At 40.7% G+C, this 17740-nt stretch overlaps 1 protein-coding gene across 2 annotated transcripts in view; it reads left to right on the top strand.

Annotated features, from left to right (window-relative positions):
- stx8 (syntaxin 8) overlaps positions 1-17740 on the top strand; it is a 52903-nt gene that overhangs the window by 12650 nt on the left and 22513 nt on the right. The window lies entirely within an intron of this gene.

Genomic DNA, 17740 nt, shown 5'->3' with positions numbered 1-17740 from the left:
TGGACCTGATGCAACAGGTAGGAAATTACATAGCTGATGTGGGGTCCCATTCAATAAATAGCTTTTTTTTAATTCTGAGATATATTATTAATGGTACTTGTGGTTTAAGAAATGCATGAATAGTAACATATGAAGCAGTAGATTGAATATAAGCGATTTTGGTCAGAGCCAAACTTTCAATTATTAACAGTATTTTATTGTTGAATTCAAAATTTCCTTCCATTAACCAGTCACACCCAATGCAGTGGAATCTAGGTTGGAATCAGTTGCAGTGATCCCACTTGGAGTCCGTCTTTGGAGGGGCATTCTGTATGCTTACGGACCCAGCCTTCCTGCTGTAAAGGGAAGGAAAACAAGCTGTGCGTCTTGTAGTTGTAGCTTTTTGTAGCTGTAGCTGTGGGCGGAGCCCTTCATTGTCTCCTGGCTGTGGGCGGAGCTCTTGAGTGTCTCCTGGCTGTGGGCGGAGCTCTTGAGTGTCTCCTGGCTGTGGGCGGAGCTCTTGAGTGTCTTCTGGCCATGGCCTGTAGAGGACGTGGGAGGTTCTCACATCTCCTCCTCGGTTCTCCTGGGCCTGCAGGTCGCCGGGGTAAGGAGACATTCGCACGGGGTGTTCCAAGTTCAAGAGAAAGTGAGGAATGAAGACAGATGAGGCTCTATACATTTTAAACGCTCAAAATGCAGCTCCAAGTTCATTAGTTCCCTCTTGCTTTTCTTGGCATTGTTGAGGTGTACCACAAAGCCACAGCTCTGGAAGCCATGTAATTACAGGCTGCTATTCCACTAAATGGTGCTTTTCTTTCTCTTCCATGTGTGAATGTGATGACATGATTAGTGTTCTCCCCATAGAGTCAGGGCACTGCCGTGGGGTAGATATCTGTATCTGGCAGGGGAAAACGCATTATTTTCTTTTTAATTAGACTGGGAATTTGTTTAAAATTGTAACGAGCTCAAGGATTCAGGCACGGAATGTGAGTATTTATGAGCGTCTCAAGTAAAATGCAAAAATGTGTCTCGCACACTTATAAAAAAAATAAATAAATCTCTGTTTATTTTGGGTTGTGTGTTCCAAGTTAGGTAAGATGATTTAGTATAGATGTAATTTGCTGGCTTTGCCAAACAAATAATATGTTACATAACTGAAAATGATCTTCAGATGAATCAAACCTAATTAATATGCTGGCAATTTTTCAGGTTTGGCTGGTGTAGCTGTCACTGATCCGCCCCAGTCTATGGTCAGTAAGAGGATATACGTGATTTTTCTTGCCTGGTCTCCTCTTACCTTATTGAGCGAGATCATTTTTTCGCTGCAGTGTGATTTTTTTGGTGCTTTTTTAACATAGTGACGTCAGTGTTTCCAATAACAAGGGCATGCAGTAGATGAATAGCTGAAACTGAGAATCCTGACATTTTATGTAAAACATTTGAGAATGTTGATTCCAGAGAAATGGAATGGGGACTGACTCCAGCAAGAAAGCTATTAACGTGAAAAATGGAGGTTTGACAGCTCTTGCTCTAATCATGGAATTTCCCTGAAGATCGGAATCAAGATCCACATCTTTGGTATTGTATGTATGCTTGCTGATCTTTCCATAGCCCGATGTCCCCTCTGACCGGATGGCGGCCAGCTAAACAGTTATTATTCTTTGCCCCAAAAATGTTTTGTAAAAATCCTGACATCTGACAGGAGTACACTAGGCCAAACTCTGAAACTGAAAGGTTATGGAAGTGCTTCATTAAGAGACCCATCCTCACTGAAGAAAAGCTTTTGCTCACAGTTCAGGGGGCCAGCAGCTTTCACCAGCACAGTGCCAGTTATTTACAGCTCCCTTTCTGGCTAGACCTGTCTTTCTTGTGAGTTATGGAAAAGAGGTTATGTTCGTGATGTTCCGGGACAGGTGGAAAATAAGGATATATCACAGGAAGTTGATCTGACTGAGACCGAGAGCAAAACTTCAAAAAGCAAGGCTTCGGCTGCAGGAATTCCCATGATTTGATTTATGAGGCTGAGCCACAGCCTGTGTCCTATGAGTTCTGTTGCAGGGCAGGCCCGAGGCCTGCTGGAATATCGATGGTAAAGGTGGATTTGCAAAGGCTATAGGGAATGGCCGTTGCTTGGGTTAGAGGTAAATGACATTTGTAGTCTAGCATTTACTGTAGTCATCCCTTATCTTCATCTAGATTTAAAAGGGTTCATAAATATTACATTGGAGGTACAATCTTCTCAAACTTTAATGTTAGTCAGCTCCTTCCAGTCCTAGAAAGTGTCAGGCTTTTGACAAATGGGATTCAAAATGGATCAGTTTAGTTCTAGACGATAGATTTAATTGTGCAGCTGTTAACTGTTCTGAAATAGAACACATGATAGGAGTCCTGACAGAAGCAAAATTAGGCTTGAACTAATAGGATGTTTATCATCAGAGTCTTTTGTTGGAATCCATGTATTAGACTTGTCTTGTTTCCATAAACTTTTCATTTAAAAGCATATAATTTGATATTTTATTTTTTGAGATGTGATATTTTTTCACATCTCATTTTACCTTTTTGTATTTTTTTTCCAGTTCAGTCATGGCTCACAGTTACCCTATAAATAGATTTAAATCCACCAGCTTTAGACATTCTCCAATGCAGCCCCCTTGACCTGTGTGAAGTGAGGGATGCAGTTCTCTCCTTTTTGGGAAATGCAGCAGTGAAAGTCTTCAGTGGAGATTACTGGCCTGGTGCAGCAAGGCTCTTGGACTCCATTCACTGCCAGCACAGTCTGCGTGGCTCAGGAACGGACTGAGTGAGCAGTCAGGCAGCCACCTTCCACCAGTCTCCTGAGCTCATTGCCTTCAGACAGCAGACTCTCACATGACTCAAGGCACTCTTGTTATAAATGGAAATGCCCCTTGTCCATTACCTGAAACCTGCAGTCGTCTGTAGCATTCATGTAGATTTTGCTATTTTTTTCCCCCAAAGTAATTAAAGGATGTTGTAATTGAAATAACCCTACTGTGCAGCTGTTGGGAATTCATTGGAAAGCAAGACGTGTGAGAGAAAAGGTTTTGCGCAGTTAAAATGTTTAAATGCTTGGCACAAGGAGTTGCATCATTTGGATCTGAAAAAAAAATTAACTCTTGAAATATTTATTCTACTCCTACCTAACACTGGACACTGGTTGCTTAGCAATGCATGTCCCAGAGTCCTGAATTTTGAGTGCTAAAATAATGCTGTTGCAGTGTAATGGCATAAATGTTTGCTGCATCTGGCCTTTATAGTTCCTTTATAAAAGTGTTTCAGTGAAAGGCCCAGCTAACCCTTTCAGGAATGAGTGACAGCCCTATAAAGACATCTTTAGGGTTGAAAGGTTTAATTCAAGGGAGCAGGGCCAGTGCACCTTATGTGCCTGGGGTTGGAACGGTTTTCCATTAGCCCACATCAGCTGGCAGGATGAGTAAAGAGGGGGCCTTGCCTTTCCTGCCTACACAATCACTCTCCTCTTTCTGGGTTTGCCTATCTGAATACCGCAAGCCTCATTAAAAAAAAGACTTTGCATGGTACACTTGTGCTGATCAAATGGATAGATGAGTTCATTTATTTTCCACACGGTCTCGCTGCCCCGTTTGATGTTATTTAATCAACATGAGTTTCCATCTTAGCAAGCTCCTCAAAGCCCCCTGTGCATATAAACCTTTCAGAAGAATTAGTCAGTGCCATTTAGTAAAAAATTTTATATTTTATAAATAGACTTTGCTTCTATGACGACGAAGGCAGAGAGTGCCGGCTTTGCACATTACGGCGATGCCCTTTCAAATAACCTGGCTTTGATTTTCTTGTCACACAAAGATGTCTACACCATTGCTAGGCAACTTTATGTTAATATCTTTTTGTTCTGAGACGTTATTTTTGGCCAATATTTTGCACATAATGAGCTCATTCAAGATAGAAAAATTAGCCTTAATTCAGAAATGAACTTTCTCGCCACATTCTAGCGAAAGGATTCAGACAGATACATTTATGTGGCCTACCTATTTAATAGTGATTTTCCTGTAGTTCACCAACGCATAATATCGCTTCTTGTGCACTGCTTTGACTTTTAAAATGTGACTTTTGCTTTCAAACACTGGAGGAATAGGAAATGGTGTTCTTTAGATTTGGCAGATATCAGCGGATTGGAACAAATATCGACAGAAACAGAACGATCGTCTCAAAGGGTCTCTCGGGCCACTGGACAGATGTGTCTCTGAAATTGGGAGTCTGTTGCTCTTTGGGGGTACTGAACAAGCAGATCAGCAGGTTTACTGGGGTCCTTTAATTAGCTACAAATAAACAGTAGTTTGGTAAGAGTTTGTTATGCTGGAATAAAGTGAGATCATTCACTGCCCGTCCTGCAGATGAGAATAGATCTTGGTCACAGTTTCAGAAATCATCGCTAGAACAAATAAACTGCACTAATGATTCACTTGAGGTCCGGACGAAGCGAAGCATAGCTGAGGCCTGATTCACAGAGACGTTGTTCTTCTCCGCAGCTGGTCCTAATTAATACTTCTTCCACAGGGGGGTCCACGAGATCAAAAACTGGTCTCGGTATAATTTATTGTTACTGTATAGTGTCACTGTCATTTTTTTTCTTTGACAGCTCGTAGCGTGACCAGAGTAATTGCTTTACAGGCCAGGTTTAAGGCATCTAGTACATTGTTCTGTCGGCTTTGGCCTTGAGAGCAAATGACCCAGCAAAAGCATTTCACAAAGTTATTTTATTTTTTTATTTTTTTTAAAAATACTCTGGTTTCTAAAAAGGCGAATGGGGAGGAGTGGGGGTTACCGTGTGGTTAACCACTCTGCTGTAATTTGGACCTTGAAAACCACACGCACTGACTTATTTTTAATTTTTTTTTGTAATAAAACAGATGCTTGTGGTGTGGGCAGATATGTCAGCGTCTTAATTCTTCCCTCTGTTCACGAATGTCCTTAATGGCGACGAGTGGGAAAGAGTGGTCATGGTTTCAACCCTCAGCCCCTTCCAGTTACGTTAGAAGGAACTCTGCCGTTCTGTTGTGCCTGCCAGATGAACGACTAGACGCTGAGCCTGGAACGTTCATTCGTTTCATACTTTTGTAAAGGGACACATTTCGGCATTAGGGGGGGAATGATGTCTTGAACCGATGGAACGTGTCCTTGCTTTAACTAGCTTGTGTTTTCCGATGTCAGGATTGGAATCTGTAGGAAAAAGGGTTGGGGAACGTCCATTCCAGGCTAAGGCCTGCATAGCACCTCTGGGAGGTCATCAGCAACAGCGGGTGGCTATAGACTGGCAGCGCTGCGGGCCTGCAGATTCAAAAATGAATTTGTAAAGAAAGGATTACTGCTTTGGATTGAGTCACTGTGAAGGCCATTGAAGCAGGCTTGCTTGGCTTGGCAGATGTTTTAAGTGGTTAATTGATCTGTGATGTACAGTAGGCCCTCATAAACCCCCTCAGTAAACCTTAACCTAATTTTTTCCACAATGGATTTCAGCATCCCTGAAAAGCTTACCCAAATATTCCACAGTAGACTCGCTGCTTGTTGCTTTCTTTAATTTATATGTACATATTTAGAAACATTTTGGGACTGAAGCCATTTTGGGTCAGTTGTGATACTGCAGTGGTGCTTTTATTTGCAGCTTTTAGGACTCTACAAGGCCTGTGTTTTTTTTAATGATCCGTGTTAGATGTAAAACATTTTTTGTCCTGGGAGGGTTTTTGGGTTTAAGCCAGTACCTAGCAAACACGATGTCAGAGTGCCCTTGCAGGGATGCATTATTAAAAAAAAAAAGCAGGAGAGGTTTTTCCATATTCATCATTGTCTTGTGCTTCTAGTGGTTTAACTGTTGCTTGACTGAGCACTAAATAATGATAAAGTCATTTGGTTCTTTAAACCTAAACTTCATACCTGCCAAATGTCTCATACATCAAATTTGCCTTGGCACATTGCCAGCGAGTCTGAAGTCTTATTCTGCGGCTCAGTGTTGAGTGTGTATGGATATATCCCCATCCTACTGTGTGAAATTTCAACAGACAAATAATCTGTTTCTGCCATTCCCTAGAAACCACAGACCCTCTTCATTGTGAACATTTGCTTTGTGTCTTTTGCTGTTTGCATTGGCTCTGGCACACTTTAATGAAGTGCGTATATCCTGGCTCTCTTTCCTCTTAAAACTGTGGATGAGATCATCGTCCATGCTCTTTTTGCACCAAGTTGAATTTGTAAAAAGTCTGAACCAATGTGAAAGAAATATATCTATGTGGCCTCTTCTAAGTCTTCTAAGTCCCCAATATTGTTGAATTGCAAGGAAGGTAGGTAGGCAAGCAGCCGTCTATGAAGAATAACTTCCCTTGGAAAAAGGCATTTGTGACTGAATGACAAAGACAAGGATATGGGAATTCATCCTGTAAAAGAGGACAGAGTTTAATCAATCATTCAGTTTCTCCACCTTAAAATTGCTTTCCAATAGCTCTCACTACAGGAGTCCTTTCAGCCTCTGTTGATGAGGCTGACAGTGGCTCAGAGGGATGTTTATCGGGCCGTTGACATGCTGTGATGAATGGATTGTAATTTCTACCAGCTCAGATGGGTGGAGACTAATACACTGATGAGCGTACAGGTGGTGTTATCAATCATTGTTCGGTGAAGTAAGCAGATGTGGCCTTCTTGTTTTTTTTTCTATTTACATCTGTAATCTGCCACTGTAGAACTTATGTTAAAGTATTATGAACTCGTAATGACCGAAAGAAGCTAACCATAGGCTTAACTGGATACGTTTGGTACAGGCTTTTGATACAGGATACTGGCTTTTCAAGGATCTTTGGCTGTTGACATAGAATTGGAACACTGTCTCTAGACCAGGATACTCCAGATACAGTCCTCGAAGGGCCAGTGTATCAGTGGGATGTCTAGGTCTCATGAGCAGCTGAACACAGAGCTGGGAGGGGTGTAGAAACGGGTTCAGGTAAGCCAATAGCAAGCAGCTTTAAGTCATTAAGAACCGAGTTGGATTGAAAGTCTGTGGACACAATGGCCCTGCTACTCTACGCGAGTGATCACCAACCTTGGTCCTGGAGATCACAGTGTCTGCTGGTTCCAACTGCAGTGGTCTTCTTGATCCCCTGTAACTTCAGATACCTTTAATTGATCTACCTGAGGGTTGAGATTTTTTGTTTATCTGGTTCTACGCTGAACCCTTAGTTTAAAAAATACCCTTATTTTGGGTTGTCCAGTCCTGTCTTGTAGAGCAAGTGTGTCCGAGAGTTTTTAGCAGTTTTAAAGTAGCAGTGCTTAATGAGTTGGGAGAAGCTATTCATTTGATGTAATTAAGACGCCTCCGGTAAGAGATGAGGTGCAGGGAAAATCTGCAGAAAAACTCTTTCCAGAACCAGGATTGGACATCTGTCTTACTTCAAGTCTATTGTTTGTAACAATTCTGGCAGCTGAACTTTAGGCTGTTTGTCCTCTATTTTCTTATTAAGCATTTGCACCCTTATTTCTATCTAAACAGCTCTTATTACATCAGCAATTTAATATTTTTCCAAGCAAAGGCACAGGACACAAATATTTGAGTTGAAATAGTTGGATTAAGAACCCAAGTAAGCCCGGCGTGTTAGAACGGTAGACGAACCAGGTCTTAACCTCTTCCCTCGGAGTGAAGCGCTGTAAAATATCCAAGTTGCATTTTAAATCCGGGAGGAGAAAAATCTGTGGAGTAGTTGTTCATTTTCCCGTTCAGCTGACTCAGGGGCTTGGAGTGTCTCACCTCAATTGCATCAAGTGCCTTTTGGATCGGATGACCCTGAGTCTGCAAATAAAGCACCCAGGAAGGCTTTTTTGTGGCTATTTGTGCTGTGAAAGGCTGAATAAAAAATGACATCCTGGATGGTAAAATTGCAGACTAAACAGCTAGCCAGGTAAAGTTTCGATCAGCAGAAAACAATAAAGCCCAAATAACCGATGTTACTGAAGCAAGGCTCATCGTGTCTGTCTCATTCTTGGGCCTTACATATGTTCCTGCTGTAATGTACTAGAACTCCCTGCGGTATCAGTTAGAGTCCAGGATGTACTGTAAATACTGGTTGCCCAAATTTCCATCGATGTCATTCACTTATCAGGTATAATACGTGTTGTCAAACCGTACGTTCCCCCCCAAGATCTTAAGTCTTCAGGTTATTGATGAAGCACTGATGTATCCCAGCGAGTGATCATTAAGATTGAAAATGAATTAACTGAAGACGTGAATACTAATTCCTGGCATTCGCGTAGTGCATTTCATTTGAAAGGATACCAGCTTTTGGGGACCCTCTTCATCTACCGCCTGGGTGATGTACGGCAGTCATTGTGTGCCAGCAGCTCCACTCCCCAGCAGATTGGCTGGAGGCTCGAGAATTCAAGTTAAATTAAGGGGAAACCTCAGGCAGACTTGATTGTCCAAACCCAGAGTGGAATTTAGCCAGGCCACCACGGTTAACACCTCTAAGTGCTAAATATTAAAAGTCCAGTCCCATGAAGATTTTAAATGGCTTTGTAAGGCATTTGAACGTGTTCCATTTCCCTGTATGTATTCCAGAGTTTTGTTTGACACAATTAGAACTGACTGCGGTTTTAATATAATGACCATCATAGGTTCACCATTAATGTGAATGTCATGATATGTTGTCGAAGTAAAAAAAAAAATGTTTTTAATGGCACTGGCCAGAGGGTATGACTCCATATTTAACATGTGAAGTCACTTGCTTATTGGCCTTGGTGAAGAAGTGTATGGGAATATGAATTTAAACTAAACTATTTGGAAACAACCTAGAATAAAATGGTAAATTAACAAATTGTGCATATGGATACAGTATATGGTTCTAAGCTTTTTGATGCATATACACTTGTGTCGGTTAAATGTCAAAATCTCGGATTGCCTTGCTTGATAAAGAAGGTTAAATTTGTGTTGTAACCTTTTGTTCCAAACCTGTCTAAAAAAGCAATAGTTGCTTTATATTTTAAATATTAGCGCTAAATGTCCATTTCCTTGTTAGAGTTGATATTGTGTACTGTTTTGTTTCCTTTATCACGTCCTAAAGCAAGATTTTAACGATTGAAAACTAAAAATGTTCAAATCCTAGAAACTGCAAAATTCACATTTGAAAGGAAGTGGCATAACTCCCAGGATGCACTGCACAGCCCAATCACCCAAGAACGATTTTCCTCTCCTTGGCACTGCACGTAACAGAGGAAGAGCTGTGTTATAGTGTGGATCTGAGCTCTGGAGGGTTAGTGGATAGTGGGGAATTTCCACTAATAAGGAAACACATTGATTAGTATTGTATGTTTAACTTATCACTAATAACACTATGAAAGTTTAATCATACAATGCCCAGCATCCATTTAATTTTAATACCCAGTTTAAATCTGAGGGAAGGCTTCCAATATAAACAGTAGAATTCAGTTTCACAACTGTCCATCAAACTAGTGTCACTGTCTCTTTGCATCAAGACCATAAGTGTAAAAGTTTAAAAGTCTTTCTTTTTTTATGGTGTTCCTGGGAATCATTTCTGGATCACTTTGCTAATTCCATTCCTTGCACGCCCCCCCCCCCCCACCCTCCCAGTAAGTTTTAGTTAAATCCATCTGCTCCTTCCCGTGTTTAGTCTAGTTTGGCACGGGAAGAGAAGGCTGTTGTCAAGCGTGCTGTAACTGACAGCTGCCTGAGCCGAGGAGTCGCGCGGCCCGACAGGTGAGCCCGTCGGGGCCCCGATCACGGACCCGGCGGGCAGCCGAGGACGAGCCTGCGGGGTGAAAACGGCTCTCGTCGGCTGTGGAGGCCGGCCTAGCTGCGGCGCTCTGCGAACGGCATCCTTCACTCCTGCTCTGACTGTCGATCGCAGACAGATTTCCTCTTTCCAGAGGAATGGGAGCGGCACTCCAGAAAAATGACATCCAGATTGTCCGTCTGGCAGTGACATTCTGCTTCTCGGAGAAGCATTTCTGTGCTTAATGCGTCAAGAGCTATAATGAACATTAAAGTGAAAACATGAGTTCACCTTTGACTTCTGATTTGTAGAACGAACCGAGACTCGAAAACAATCCCAGGGGTTAAAGGTATGTTATGCAAAATCGGAGGACTTTGAACATGTGGTTGAATAACCTCTCAGCCATGCGTTTTGGAGTTCCCGTGAGCAAGCTTTGTCGATTCGTTCTGCAGTCCCTGGGTTGAGGCTGTGTTCTTGGTCTGTGGTGCTCCTATGGTGTGACGAGATTCGAGACTTTTTGTTGCACGTCTGTACGTAGAGTGCTTATATTACAGTTGTGGAATTCTTTGATCAAAAACCACAATGCCAAGAGAAGAATTTGTATTTTAGAGCATGTCTTACCTAGACGTGAGACACAGATTGAACCATTAGATCTGCATTTGTAGTTAATGATGTTTTGGGGGGTTTCTCTGCATTCATCACTGTAAGGTTTTCTTGGCTTTCTCAGGGTGAGGCAAATGATCAGATTTGTTCACCAGAATCTTCCAACTCGCCATGCTAATTTGAAATAAAGGTTACCTAACCTGAATGGCATTTATTTGATAGAGCTGAATGTTAGCTTTGACATCTTAATATCTGGCCTTGATTCTTCCCTAGAGAAAGTCAGGGGTTGCCTGGGAACAGAGTGTATACCACAGAGTGAGGCTGCAATTTGATTTGGCAGTGGTTTTGCAACATGAAAAAGACTTCCTTCTGATTGCATTTTACCTTGGACTGTGGTTTCTCCGGTTGGGCACGCAGCAGATGTAAATGTCAGTGCCTAACAAATCATCTCCTCTGTTTACATTTTGCTAACGACTCAGTTTGCTGTCCAGATGTAAGATCTCTCTTTTGGCGTTACGCGTGTGGAAGCTCTTCTGGAGCACAAGAAAAATGTCTTCCCATTACTGTGTTGGTTTAAAGCGACTTTATCTCAGCAAGTATGAAGTGCAATATGAATGACCTACTGAAATGATGAAAGGCACTGCAATATTCCTGCCACACTTTAATTTGGAAAATTTAAACAATTATTCGGCTCCACGGCCGAAACGTTGTGTTCTCTTTCTTCTTTTTTTCAGCATGGAATAAACCTATTACTTGTTCCTTTGCAACAATTGGCAAAGTCAACCAAACTGCACTGAGCTGATAATACTTGTCTGCATTTTGTATCCTTAAGGATCCCAACACACTTCACATATGGGAAGGGATCCATTTGATTCAGCAGTGAAATGCAGCATTGGTCTGTGAGGTGTGTGGTGGCCATTCTGCACCAACAGCACCACGACACAGCAGATCTGGTATAAAAGTGAAATCGCTTTGCCCGTTGAATTAAAAGGAATAAGCCCGAAGTGGGCTTTAGTCAGAACAACAGGGTTAGCACCCCTGCTCCCATTAACAATCGTGGATTTTTAATAGCCAAGTAGGCGGGACCTTGGTTTAAAGTCTTACCAGAAACACAGTGACAGTGTACCTTGTCGCCATTGCAGAACTTATGGTCTATATATATTCTTCTCCACCAACACGACTTACAGCAGGAGCCTGCGTTTCTGCATGTCTCCTGTCCCAAGTACTGTCCAGGCCTAACTTCCTCTGTGACTTCCCTGGCTCTTGTTAGCTTCTAGTGTTGGCGGTAGAAGCCACATCCTTTCTCTATGTGATGCTAATTGTCCTGCATACATTCTGGGACTGGCAGTGTGAAAATTATCATCTGTTCCTCACCAGTCCTCAGTTCCAAAGAAAAGCATTCATGATGATATTCATTCCATCTGCACCTGTTCAGGAGTCCTTGCCTTGGGCTGAATTGATTAACAATAGATCATTAAAAATTGCTAGTTTCACAAAAACTTTTTTTTTCAATTATTTGAATCTGTGCGAATCATTGCGTAGCCTCTAATGTTGATGAAAAAGGGTGAATAGTAGAATGAATGTTGCTGAGAAAACTGCAATGTAGGAAACACTTCACATCAGTTAGTCTGTTATCATTTCTTTTTGGATTGATATATTTTCATCTGTTTGTGTAAAAATTCAGGCACAATACCTCGTGTGCCATTGACAGCTCAAAGAACTCACAACTTCAAAACAATTTTTGCTTAACAAATTGGTTCCTTTGCCTTTTTATTTTACATTTAGAGGCCTGTTATGTGTATTATGTGGTTCTTGCTTGTGCTTAGTTAAAATAAACAAGGAGGTCCTTTGATGTGTCTGCTTAGAAATACCAAATGTTGTTTTTGTTCCCTTTAATCTTTAAAAGGTGACTGATATATTGCAGCAGTGAAAGATGTTAATGTCTTTGTGCACTGAAGAGCTACGAGCTTTTGGTTGCATGACTCGTTTGAGAACATAGGGCACTTTCAGCAGGTTGTTTACTGTGGGTATAGGTATAGTACCATCCAAAGAGGCTAGCGAGCATTTCAGTGTATGTTGTGCAATGCTGGCTTTGTTTTTTCTGTTTAAGACAGCTTAGGTCACCCTGGACTCATATGACACTCAACTGCTCAACTACAGGATCCACCGTCTTCTGCCAGAGACCCAAGATGGCAGCTTTTTGTTTGTGGATCAGAATCAAATGGGGAGGCCAGGTGACAAAACTTGCAAAGAACACACTGCCGGCCTTGCTGAACACACATGGCAGGAGACTGAAGTTATGGCTGCAGAGCTTAACACTGCTGTCTGTGTTTGCCAGTATCTGTCAGGGACAGGGACGGAGTCCAGTGACATAGGGCTTTAGACATCAAGGTCAGGTTTTATTTTAGTGCTTTATGCCGCTTTAGCAGGTGTCCAATGCTGTTGGTACTGTAAGCACTCAGGGCAAGTTTGTGATCAGTAGTGAAGTAACCGAATCACGCAGTCCATTTCAAATAATGCTTAGCTGCAGACGTGGAGGTAGTGGAGTTAAGGTCAGGCTGTTCTTTATGCTTAGCATTTATATTCAGAATTTTTCATAATTATTACATTTTGACCAGAAATGTTGTTTGTGGTGTTCTTTTTTTTTTTAAAATGCATCAATGTTGAGGAGGTGTCCATTTGAAAGTCTGATACCGTAGTAGGTAGAATAATATGAAATTTTAGGATGAAAGTACAGAAAAGACTAGATAAAGTACAGTTTCCATTCATGGGGGAGCTTCAGTACTGTGTAGTGCTTTCAGTGGAAATCTTAGCCATTCTGGTCCTGGAGAGCAAGAATCCTGAAGCTGTTACAGGCAACCTTGATAAGAGATCTGAATTTTTTGTTAATTGCTCCTTAATTACTTTGACTGATTGAACCAATGAAGTCATTCAGCGCTCAGGAAAGCCGGAAGAGACTGGATCTCTAGGACCCAGGCTTTAGACCCCTGCACTAGGACTGTAATGTATTTATCTGTCGAATCCACAAGGGGGCACTACAGGAGATCCTGTTAATAAATGTGCTAAATTGGAAATAATCAGCAAGTGGAGAATATTCTACAAAGATCTTTAAGATTGTTGAATACAAAATTTTAATGCATCATTAAAAAATAACAATTAATGCCTTTCTCTTTTTGTTGGAGATTCTAGTCATTATAAACTTCCACCTCTTCATTAGGTTTACTGTTAATAATATCATGTTTTCTAAATAGGCCACGGTTTATTTATTTTCCAGCACTGATACAAAGTTGTTTCAGGTGTAGCATACCCTACCATTATAATGATGCCTTAATCATTTATATCGATTGATTTAATATTGCTGTGCGATAGTTGCGCATTTTTAGTCTGTTGCAAATAGATGTATTTTTCAAGAATTATTTTTTTGATCAATTTTAAGTCGGGGGTAACTGGAAAGCTAATCTTTCAAGATAAAGTGAGTGACGTACTGTCTGTAGGAAACTGAAATTATTACTATTATGTGTAGTAGGCTCCTGAGTATATAAACCACTTTTGCAGATTTCCAGCTATGTTACCTATAAAAATCATGGCATACATCAGTGTGGTTTATTAATTTCTTGTTTTAAATTTAACCGGCACACCATTAAAAACCTTTGTCTTTAGAATTTGCAAAGGTTTTTTTAACCAACAACTAAGTGTCTAACTTAGTCTGACTGGTACACATTTTGTTAACTTGCCTCTTTCTTTGCATTTTTTGACATCATATAACGTAGCAATAAAAAAATTCAGTTAGGTTAAAATTTGGAAATATGTCTGTGAAAGTCAGGACTTCAAATTGTCTTACCATATTTAATCACGTGGGTCTGTTTGTATCAGTGGTAATCCTTGTTAATTGTGACAAAACTGCACTTACTGTATCTGGATCTGGATTGTTCTAGTAATGCTAGACATTTAATTGTAACATTCAGTGATCTTTGTTGATCTCAAATATAATAACACTTTCTTACTGAGAAATGTTCTCAAACAAGTAAAAATGCACAAAAATATTTCCTCATAAAAGAAAAAAAACACAACGATAAAACAATGCATTTTGCAAAGGGGCGGCCTAGTCACATGCCCTAATTAAAAGCAGACATAGGATTTTGACTGGCTGTTTGGAAGTCCTCCATATACAGTATTACTCATTGGCAACCGCCTGTACTGCCTTAAAGACCACACTTGACAAGGTCTATTGGTTTGTCGTTCAACTTCATTTGAAGTTTGTCAGATGTTTTATGTATTAATAGTGGTAGAAAGTGAGAAAATATGATAAGTTATATATACTTCTACCTGAATTCCATGGTTTTGTTCAAAAGTTTTCCCTTTTGTGGTGTAATTGCAATGAAATGCATTCTTGTTGTGGCTCTCAATGTCAAACCCAGTGCTGTATATTGTGTTTTTGTAGTCTTCATGGTGGTCATATGGGCTGTATTTCTATAATTCATAGCTGATAACATGCCAGGTTTGTGTGATGTTTAGGCACAGCGGCCTATACTGTATTTCTGGCATGCTTGTTCTCTTCTCAATTTGTCTAAATATAGTTTGATAATGGAGGTATTGCCTTCACTGAAAGGATGGTAAAACCAGTACATATTTTCCATTTCTGTAAATAGATTTTTGTATACAATTACAGCACAATATCATACTGTAGTCCTTCATGAGTTTGTTGCTGTGTGCTGTGTTTCTCTAATAGAGACAATGAGAGATTAAAGAATGCAAACAAATTGAGGAATCTGGCTCTAAAAAGGTTGCTGTGATCCTCTGTTTGAAGGCACTCATAGAAGTGCAAGTGAAATCATTAATGCTTCTAATCACAAATCCCATCACATCATAATATTTACTAATCTTCTAGGCGCCACAGCTGTAATAAATATATTGAAGGTAATGATCCTTTGACATGTAGTACTGTTTACAGAATAAGTGGACTAGGCAATAAATTACTTTTTTACTTATCACGTGTTTGTTTAGTGCGAGAGCAGATCTGCCCCTCTTTGAGCGCCTGTTTTAGCACAGGGGAAGAGTCTTTCCAAGAGTCGAGTCAGTTGTCCTTAATGAAGCACAACAACAATAATGAAATATTTTTTTCCACACCATATTGTGGTCAACAAATTTTTTTGCCAGTGGGCTTTTCCTTTCTTTTACAATGAGGAGAATTGCACTTGGCAGGTCAAACCTCAGTCAAGCACCATGCATGTTTCGGGCTCTCCAGTACGGCAATGCTCTCATTTTCCGTGTTTTTATGTACGCATGAAAACCACAATTTAGTGTTCATTATGATGCAATTCATCGCTTGCTGTCGTTTTTAACAAGATTTCTTGGACTTAGCGATTCTTCTTTCTGTTTGTGTCATAAGGGAGGAGTCGGAACTTTTTAAGTTTGTATTCGCTTGAAATTCCCTCATCGAAACTACAGGGAATCAGATTTAACGAAGAGACCAGGAGGCACCTTTTACATAACAGTGGGAGTCTAGGCCAGTCAGCCCAGCTGTGATGTACAGTAGATGAACCCCTCACTAGAGCTGATTTCAAGAGATGGCTGGATGTGATCCTGAGATCAGTTTAACCACTAGCAGCCAGCTAGGAGCAAGATGAGCCCAATGTCCTTCTCGTATTCGCAAACTTTATGTTCTGATGTAGTTCAGGTAGGTGGCTGTGTCAGCATGCGTAGGCAGCAAAGGAACAAGTTAAAGGTTTATTCCCTGCTGAAAAGAGTAGAAAGAAAACATAACGTTTCAGCTGTGGAGCCTTCTCACACCCGAAGAAGGATTCATAGCCGAAAAGTTGTTTCCTTCTCTTTTCAGCAGGGAATAAACCTTTAACTTGTTCCTTTATGTTCTTATATTTTGTTCTGTTTTAATTAAAACACATCTCCTACATTATTTATAGCTTTGTTTACACAATGGTATGATAAATCACTACAGAGTGATACTTTTAAAATGTGAAAAAAGAATTTGGTTTTCTAACACATTTCTTGATGTGTGTGTATATATGGTCACAACCAGTTCTTGCAACTCTTAGCTCATTAACCTTGGGGCTTGAAAGCTCTTGTGCCTGTGGGGCAGAGCTTTCAAGTCCTTGTCCATCAGGCACCTGTCCTCTGTTTTTCCTTTAGCAGAGCTCTCTGTTTATATATTTAAATCTTTTACTGCTCTTATTATGTGTGCTCCAAAACCTCCATCCACTGGATGCTGGGAAACTATTACATGGGCGTAGTTAGGCAAATGATGAGTTCAATTAAGAGATCAATTAAAAGCTCCAGGAGAGTTCCATTAGGGTGAAAATTAAAAGGCTCCATGTTTTGATTATGGTAGGATATCCAACTTTTGAATCGATTAATTACAGTAACTTTTTAAAAAAAAACTTCCTTTTTAAAACAGTCATTCTCCTGAATTCCATTCTTCCTTCTATGCCAGTAATGGGGGTCGGTTTTCAGACTGGGTTGCTCTAAAGTACCAGCTCGATATTTAATGGGATCTTATGGAACCCCAGAGGCCTGTGGGACTCGAGGGAAGGAGTGAGTATCCCAAAGGATACTTTCAGGACACACACAGTACAGCAGGCAACACCACACAGTGTAGACAGTACATTATGAAATGGTACGTAATAAGCAGTGATGGTATGTACAGTCAATAAGCAACCAGAACAATAAATACATGGTAGAGAACAATAAATATATGGAAGTCTAAGCCAAAAGTGCATGGCGCAGAGGTGCAGCGAGTTCTGAGGCATTGCACAGCTGGTTGTTAAGGATGCTGTTCTTAAGTCTAGTTGTCCGTGCTTCAGTACTGCAGTACGGCTTGCCAGAGCACAGGGGAGAGAACAGTTTGTGGCCGGGATGGCTGGGATCTTGAATAATGGATTGGGCTTTATTGCGACAGCGGATGGTGTGAATCTCACCAATTGATGGTAAGTCACATCCGTTGCCACAGCCCTTTATAGCTTTCCTTTGTCATGTATGGTGATATTGCTGCACTATACAGCAATACGACATTAAGGCTGTGTTTCCACCTTCACCCTCACTTGTCAGAGATTTGTGCTTTAAAACCAGTCCGCAGTTACTACAGCTCTGCTGGCATCCTTACGTAATTATGAAAATACTGCTCAGCGTAGATTGGCCACATTAAATTGGCGTTGATTCCACCTTGGATTGCTTGGATGAGCCACTTTGTTATGAAACTCAGTTTATTTAAGATTGATGTCCTGGCTCTACTACCTAGTTACGTTAGTTACTGTTACTGGATTGCAAATGGATAGTTTCATGTATTTCTAAGTCATTTTTATTTTATGTACTTCTGAGTCATTACATTTTAGCTTTTTTAACCTCATATGAAGTCCAGAAAGTTCTGAACGAGCACC

This window comes from Atractosteus spatula, chromosome 11 (assembly GCF_055471065.1).
Source record: "Atractosteus spatula isolate fAtrSpa1 chromosome 11, fAtrSpa1.hap1, whole genome shotgun sequence".
NCBI lineage: Eukaryota > Metazoa > Chordata > Actinopteri > Semionotiformes > Lepisosteidae > Atractosteus > Atractosteus spatula.
This window is presented reverse-complemented; position numbering and strand designations above follow the sequence as displayed.